Source organism: Haematobia irritans, chromosome 1 (assembly GCF_050003625.1).
Source record: "Haematobia irritans isolate KBUSLIRL chromosome 1, ASM5000362v1, whole genome shotgun sequence".
Classification (NCBI taxonomy): domain Eukaryota; kingdom Metazoa; phylum Arthropoda; class Insecta; order Diptera; family Muscidae; genus Haematobia; species Haematobia irritans.
The window spans coordinates 106489168-106498090 of NC_134397.1; positions in this window are offsets into that span (position 1 = coordinate 106489168).

Sequence of the window (8923 nt, forward strand, 5' to 3'; positions counted from 1 at the left end):
TCTGAGAACAAGAAAAAGTCGCTGGGGGCCAGATCTGGAGAATACGGTGGGTGGGGAAGCAATTCGAAGCCCAATTCATGAATTTTTGCCATCGTTCTCAATGACTTGTGGCACGGAGCATTGTCTTGGTTGAACAACACTTTTTTCTTCTTCATATGGGGCCGTTTTGCCGCGATTTCGACTTTCAAACGCTCCAATAACGCCATATAATAGTCACTGTTGATGGTTTTTCAATTCTCAAGATAATCGATAAAAATTATTCCATGCGCATCCCAAAAAACAGAGGCCATTACTTTGCCAGCGGACTTTTGAGTCTTTCCACGCTTCGGAGACGGTTCACCGGTCGCTGTCCACTCAGCCGACTGTCGATTGGACTCAGGAGTGTAGTGATGGAGACATGTTTCATCCATTGTCACATATCGACGGAAAAACTCGGGTGTATTACGAGTTAACAGCTGCAAACACCGCTCAGAATCATCAACACGTTGTTGTTTTTGGTCAAATGTGAGCTCGCGCGGCACCCATTTTGCACAGAGCTTCCGCATATCCAAATATTGATGAATGATATAACCAACACGTTCCTTTGATATCTTTAAGGGGTCTCCGCTATCTCGATCAACTTCATTTTACGGTCATTCAAAATCATTTTGTGGATTTTTTATGTTTTCGTCGGTAACCACCTCTTTCGGGCGTTCACTGCGTTCACCACCCTCCGTGCTCATTTCACCACGCTTGAATTTTGCATACCAATCAATTATTGTTGATTTCCCTGGGGCAGAGTCCGGAAACTCATTACCAAGCCAAGTTTTTGCTTCCACCGTATTTTTTCCCTTCAGAAGACAGTATTTTATCAAAACACGAAATTCCTTTTTTTCCATTTTTTTTTCACAATAACAAAAGTTGCTTCACAAAAGACGCTCTATCTCACAAACTAATTGACTTACAGATGTCAAATTATGACACGAATCATTTGAAGGTTGGTACTATATAATAATAATATGCATTTAGTACTAGCGACGCCATCTATTTGTCACACCGGGGACTTCACCTGTTATGTTTCGGTGCTGGCAAATCCACATTTCCATAGTCTCTAGTAAGATCTGGCTGGATGAGGTGATTCAATTGGGGTCTTATATGCTAATTTCTTATGGAAATTACACACGAGAATCATTTCTCCCAAGTTGAATCATTTTTTCACCATCACTGTGCATCATCTTCTCATATAGCTACAATCCCTTAATCTTATTTTTTCGATTTCAATTTGTTATTACATTACTGCAACAACAGATTGAAATCAATTTTTAGAGGCATTGCTGAATTCACCTGATTGGTGAATGATCACCCAATGTCTTATTCCTAGTCAACAACAACTACTGTGATAACTATTTGAAACTGGTTTCAAGGACACAACAACAATTCTAACGACAACATTAGTAGTGTTTTGTTTACCTTTTACGACGGGCTCATCGTAGCTTACTATTTTTATGTTAGCCTGATATCAGCGCAGGCTGGTTTTTCGTCCAAATCAATTACTTTATATTAATTACAATTTTAAATGCGAACTAATTGGACATGAAGATTAAGGAATTGGTATTATTATGCTATTGAAAAGAAAATGCCAGATACCCATCTTACAAGCCTGACTCTACATATCTTTCAGTGTTGGCTAATCCACATTTCCATAGTCTCTAGTATCAATAGCATAATAATACCAAAACCTTAATCTTTATGTCCAATTATCTCGCATTTAAAATTGTAATTAATGTCAAATAAATAATTTTTAAAATTTTTTTTTTATGATTTTTGATGCATTATAACGCTTGTCTGGAACTTTTGTGATCAAAGATTTACGTGATTATATAAACATTGGATACATTTTCCTGTACTATAATTATAAGAATCTGTTGTTCTTGTTTTACAGGTTTTATGAAATAAATAAATAAATATTTTCAAAAATTCGAAATTTTTCTACAAAGGATTAAGCATTTTTTTCGGCTAAATTTAAATAATTTATACCATTTTATTAATTCTTAATCTGTTTTTAACCTATTTGAAACACACAAAAAAATAAATTTCCCATTAAAAATATGAAAAATGCGAGTTATAAAGAAATTTACTCAAATGAACTTCCTGTGCAGTTAAAATAAAGAACATCTTTGGGAGAGCATTTTTGGAAGTTCTTTTAAAGTTGTGCCTTGAGAAGAACTTCCACATTCTTTTTGCTGGGTTATAACGATAACTTGCTAATGATGGCTATAACAGCTACGTAGCTCGGTGGATAGTGCGTTGGATTACAAACTGTATGGTCCTCGGTTCGATTCTCCGTCCAGGCGAAAGGTAAAATTAAAAAAAAAAATTATAGAATTGAATATTCCTTCTACATAGTTTGTATTACCGAAAAAGGTGTTAAGAACTAAAAAACCTCGTGGAAGTGAGAAAGATGTGAGGGAAAACAAGTATATACGGCCATTAGTTCGGCCCGGCCGAAGCTTATGTACCCTCCACCATGGATTGCGTAGAAACTTCTACTGAAGCCGATGGCAAGGTCTCTTAAAACTTCCTAACACCGTAATATATACCACATAGTCCATACGTGGTATATATTAAACTAAAAAAGGCCGATTAAATACGTATATAATTAAGTTTAAAGTTTCTATAGAAATAAAATTTTGACAACATTTTCTATAGAAGTAAAATTTTGACAAAATTTTCTATTGAAATAAAATTTTGACAAAATTTTCTATAGAAATAAAATTTTGACAAAATTTTCTATAGAAATAAAATTTTCACAAAATTTTCTATAGAAATAAAATTTTGACAAAATTTCCCGGAGATCAAATCTGGGGAACGGTTTATATGGGGGCTATATATAATTATGGACCGATATGGACCAATTCTTGCGTGTTTGTTAGAGACAACATTTTAACACCATGTTCCAAATTTCAACCGGATCGGATGAATTTTGCTCCTCCAAGAGGCTCCGGAGGACAAATCTGGGGATCGATTTATATGGGGGCTATATATAATTATGGACCGATATGGACCAATTTCTGCATGGTTGTTAGAGACCATATACTAACACCATGTACCAAATTTCAGCCGGATCGCATGAAATTTGCTTCTCTTAAAGCAAACGCAGTCCAAATTTGGGGGTCCGTTTATATGGGGGCTATACGTAAAAGTGGACCGATATGGACAAATTTTTGAATGGTTGTTAGAGATCATATGCTGACACCATATACCAAATTTCAGCCGGATCGGATGAAATTTGCTTCTCTTAGAGCAATCGCAAGCCAAATTTGGGGGTCCGTTTATATGGGGGCTATACGTAAAAGTGGACCGATATGGATATGGTGTTAAGAACTAAAAAACCTTGTGGAATTGAGAAAGATGTGAGGAAAAACAAGTATATACGGCCGCTAGTTCGGCCCGGCCGAAGCTTACGTACCCTCCACCATGGATTGCGTAGAAACTTCTACTGAAGTCGATGGCAAGGTCTCTTAAAACTTCCTAACACCGTAATATATACCACATAGTCCATACGTGGTATATATTAAACTAAACAAGGCCGATTAAATACGTATATAATTAAGTTTAAAGTTTCTATAGAAATAAAATTTTGACAAAATAAAATTTTGACAACATTTTCTATAGAAGTAAAAATTTTGACAAAATTTTCTATTGAAATAAAATTTTGACAAGATTTTCTATAGAAATAAAATTATACAATTATTTTTCGAGTTTTATGGACAGATACAGATTAAGGAACATGGTTAATAGAGCCATTGAAAAGAAAACGCCAGATACAAATCTATACACGCCTGGACTGTACATGTTTCGGTTCGGGCGAATGAACATTTCCACAGCCTTTAGTATAGATCTGGCTGGGAGAGATAACTCAATTTTGGGCCCTTTATGCTAACTCCTTATGGAGAAAACATTTGGGAATTTTTCCTCTTACAGTACAGGCGTGTATAGATTTGTATCTGGCGTTTTCTTTTCAATGGCTCTATTAAAAATGTTCCTTAATCTATATCTGTCCATAAAGCTCGAAAAATAATTGTATAATTAGATATAATGCATTTGGACGTCAATTGCCTGTTTCGGAATCAGGCTAACATGAAATATAAGAAATAAAATTTGGGGGTCTGTTTATATGGGGGCATTACGTAAAAGTGGACCGATATGGCCCGGACGGACATGCTCAGATCGACTCAGAATTTCACCACGACCCAGAATATATATACTTTATGGGGTCTTAGAGCAATATTTCGATGTGTTACAAACGGAATGACAAAGTTAATATACCCCCATCCTATGGTGGAGGGTATAAAAAGGCCGATTAAATACGTATATAATTAAGTTTAAAGTTTCTATACAAATAAAATTTTGACAACATTTTCTATAGAAGTAAAATTTTGACAAAATTTTCTATAGAAATAAAATTTGGAAAAAAATTTCTATAGAAATAAAATTTTGACAAAATTTTCTATAGAAATAAAATTTTGACAAAATTGTCTATAGAAATAATATTTTGACAATGTTTTCTATAAAAATAAAATTTTGGTAGATTATTTTTGGCTCGAGTGGCAACCATGATTATGAACCGATATGGACCGACTTTTGTGTGATTGGGGATAGGCTATATATAACTACAGACCGATATGGACCAATTTTGGCATGGTTATTAGCGGCCTTATACTAACACCACGTTGCAAAATTCAACCGGATCGGATGAATGTTGCTCCTCCAAGAGGCTCCGGAGATCAAATCTGGGGAACGGTTTATATGGGGGCTATATATCATTATGGACTGATATGGACCAATTCTTGCTTGTTTGTTAGAGACCACATTCTAACACCATGTTCCAAATTTCAACCGGATCGGAAGAATTTTGCTCCTCCAAGAGGCTCCGGAGATCAAATCTGGGGAACGGTTTATATGGGGGCTATATATCATTATGGACCGATATGGACCAATTCTTGCTTGTTTGTTAGAGACCACATTCTAACACCATGTTCCAAATTTCAACCGGATCGGAAGAATTTTGCTCCTCCAAGAGGCTCCGGTGGTCAAATCTGGGGATCGGTTTATATGGAGGCTATATATAATTATGGACCGATGTGGACCAATTTTTGCATGATTGTTAGAGACCATATACTAACACCATGTACCAAATTTCAGCCGGATCGGATAAAATTTGCTTCTCTTAGAGCAATCGCAAGCCAAAATGTGGGGTCCGTTTATATGGGGGCTATACGTAAAGGTGGACCGATATGGACCAATTTTTGCATGGTTGTTAGAAGCCATATACTAACACCATGTACTAAATTTCAGCAGGATCGGATGAAATTTGCTTCTCTTAGAGCAATCGCAAGCCAAATTTGGGGGTCCGTTTATATGGGGGCTATACGTAAACGTGGACCGATATGGACCAATTTGTGCATGGTTGTTAGAGACCATATACTAACACTATGTACCAATTTCAGCCGAATCGGATGAAATTTGGTTCTCTTAGAGCAATCGCAAGCCAAATTTGGGGTCCGTTTATAAGGGGGCTATACGTAAAAGTGGACCGATATAGACCAAATTTTGCATTATTATTAGAGACCATATACTAACACCACGTACCAAATTTCATCCGGATCGGATGAAATTTGCATCTCTTAGAGCACTCGCAAGCCAAATTTGGGGGTCCGTTTATATGGGGGCTATACGTAAAAGTGGACCGATATGGACCAATTTTTGCATGGTTGTTAGAGACCATATACTAACACTATGTACCAAATTTCAGCCGGATCGGATGAAATTTGCTTCTTTTAGAGCAATCACAAGCCAAATGTGGGGGTCCGTTTATATGGGGGCTATACGTAAAAGTTGACCGATATGGCCCATTTGCAATACCATCCGACCTACATCAATAAAAATAGCGTGATTTCAACAGACGGACGGACGGACGGACATGCTCAGATCGACTCAGAATTTCACCACCAGCGTTGCCAGAATTGTTTCACAAAAAACCGCTAGATTTGTCCAAAAAACTAGCCAAAAAAAGCTAAAAAATTTTAAAAAATAGCTAGAAAAAAAGCTGAAATTTTTTGTATCAAAAGTCACATTTTTGATTGAAATTTAACAAACTTAAAGGCTTTATTTCACTTAAAATGCATATTATTTTAATTGTATTAATTTTAATTCAATTTCTGTGAGACTGTAAGAAAATTTAAGTCATATTAGCTCTGTTTGCGTACTCGATACATTTTGATTACTATCACAAATTTTTACTGGAAGTCCTTCGTTTATATTTCCTAGTAAAAACATTTTTCCCAGTAAACTTGCAATTGCCAGCTGGTTAATCATCAACAAGTCCAATGTGCGATATATTGCATAATGTCACATAGAACTGCATTAGAAAATATCAATATATGTCGTTTTAACTGAATTAATGATAAATTCGTGAACGTGAACACTTCTCCTAATTTTACCCAAGAGAATAAAACCCATTCTAACTGTCTTGCAAGTTTATATTGAATAACTTTTTTTCGAAAATTTCCCATACAAACCTATTGTTGTCCAATTTTCGTAAATGTAAATCCATTCCATTAATATATAGCAGATTTGTTTTGATCCTATCACTACGAATTTTTTCATTGCATTTTTTGATGTTAAAAAAATAATACCACATTCAAAACTTTATTTCCTTAATTATTTCTATATTCGGTTCCAAAGATTTTGTACACTAAGGATTTTGGTATTGATTCCGAGTCAAATTTGAATTTAAATATTCGTTTTTTTTCAGCTTTTTCTTCATGAGCTATCACAGTGCTTTAAAAACGTGCTAACGACAACTTAAATTTCCAAATTCAGACTCGACTTTAAGTAGAAATTATTCTATGTATACGTTTTTAAAATAAAATGTTGAAAACCTCTTCTATTTTTGAACGCTATTTTGGTTTGTGGTCAAGATACAAAAACTCCACAAATTTAAAGACTATTTCATTAATTTTAAGAATTTTTTAGAATTGACCCTAGCCTTCTTTCATGAAAAGATACCCATTTTTAAGTTGAATCACTTAACTATAAGGACAAAAAGAATTTATCGGCTATTGGACCATGAAAACAGTTTATATAAGAGAAATTCACAAATGCTATTATAACCGAAATTCGCGTTCGTATTTTAAGGAAATGAAATCTTTGGCCTCACCACAATATTTTTTCAATGTACAAAGCAATTCGCATCTACTATTTTAATCTAGTAATATCATAATAACTTTAGAATATTATAATAACATAAAAAGGATAAACGAGTCAAATGCTAATATTCCTAATAATTTATTGACAGTTTATATAAGAAATTGAAATATGTGGAAAACCTTATTCTGGCAGCAAGATAAAAACGAAGTTTTATCCATATTTCAATAGGAACATGTCGAAAATAAAAAAAAGCCAAAAATAGCTAAAAGGGTCATGAAAAAAAGCCAGAAAAAAAGCTAAAAGCTAAATGCATTTTTTTCCCGCTAAACGTCTTCAAAAAAGCCAAATCTAGCGGGGAAAAAGCTAAATTGGCAACGCTGTTCACCACGACCCAGAATATATATAATTTATGGGGTCTTAGAGCAATATTTCGATGTGTTACAAACGGAATGACAAAGTTAATATACCCCCATCCTATGGTGGAGGGTATAATAATGTTGGAAAACGTGTACCAAAAACGCTATTCTTTTGTTAGAGTTCTTTGAATTTATTCCAAATTTTTAAACTTTTAGAATCATATTTTTTTTTGTACAAAATTTTTATTTTTGCAATAAAATAATTACTTTATGATCCAGAAACACAGTCCATTTCGTTTATATCATGCACTGTTTCTGACTTTAATCCATTACCACCCTCTGTCCCCATAACAACTATGAGCTTCCCGTTATTTTTGTAATTTTAAATACACATATGACAGCTTAATACTGCATCTGATCTATAAACAAAGACACTTGGTCACATTTGTTAAACAAATGTCATATTCAGTGCGTTATATTTTTGTGATTATTCGGATAATTTTCGTAAAATACTTTCAATAGTTTTATGTGTACCAAGTGATCTAAAATCTATAATTCTTCGCATATAATATATCGATTGTGTGTAAATAAAACTTTTAAGTTTGTTGTAGTAAAAAGTTTAAGATTTTACTACCAGGTAATGGAGATTTTTGGAGAATTTCGTAATTAATCTGCCAAAAAAGTGGGGGACACTCTTTATTTAATGTCAAACGACATTAAATAAAAATCATTTGTTTTTCTTATTTTTTTATTTTCATTTCATTGCCATTTTTCGTTTTCATTTGAATTCTTGTTCTTTCATATTTTGTTTACTTTCTATTACTTTTTAAGATTATTTTATTTTCAACATTTATTTGATGTTTGTTTTGTTTTCATTTTTCATATTGGAAGGACTGTTAGGAAAAACAATAACAACACTCAACATCATCTACATCCAGTGTAGAGAGTGAGTGTTGGGATTGTTATTGTTGTTGCCTGTGATCATTTTTTTTTTTTACTTTTGCCCTTGACTGATATAAAGGGAAACAAGAAAGTTAGTTGATTAACGACTTGCTTTATCAAACGGTAAAAGACGAACGGGTAAACTAAAGCAACAAAACCATTGAAACATTAAAATCAACAAACATAAAAAATATATTTAAACAAATTAAAACAAAATAAAAGTGGTACAAATTTTGCTCCCACTCAAACATTTGGTCCTAATCGAACCGAATAAGTGTTTTAGTTAAATGTTCAAGTGACCTTTGTGAACAATAACTATTGAAATTTGTTTGTGCAACAAGTGTGACCTTTGGTGAAAGGCAGATTGACCTAACTCCATTAATAAAAAATTAAGTCAAATAGTTTAAACTTAATTTTTCTTTTTTAAATCAAAA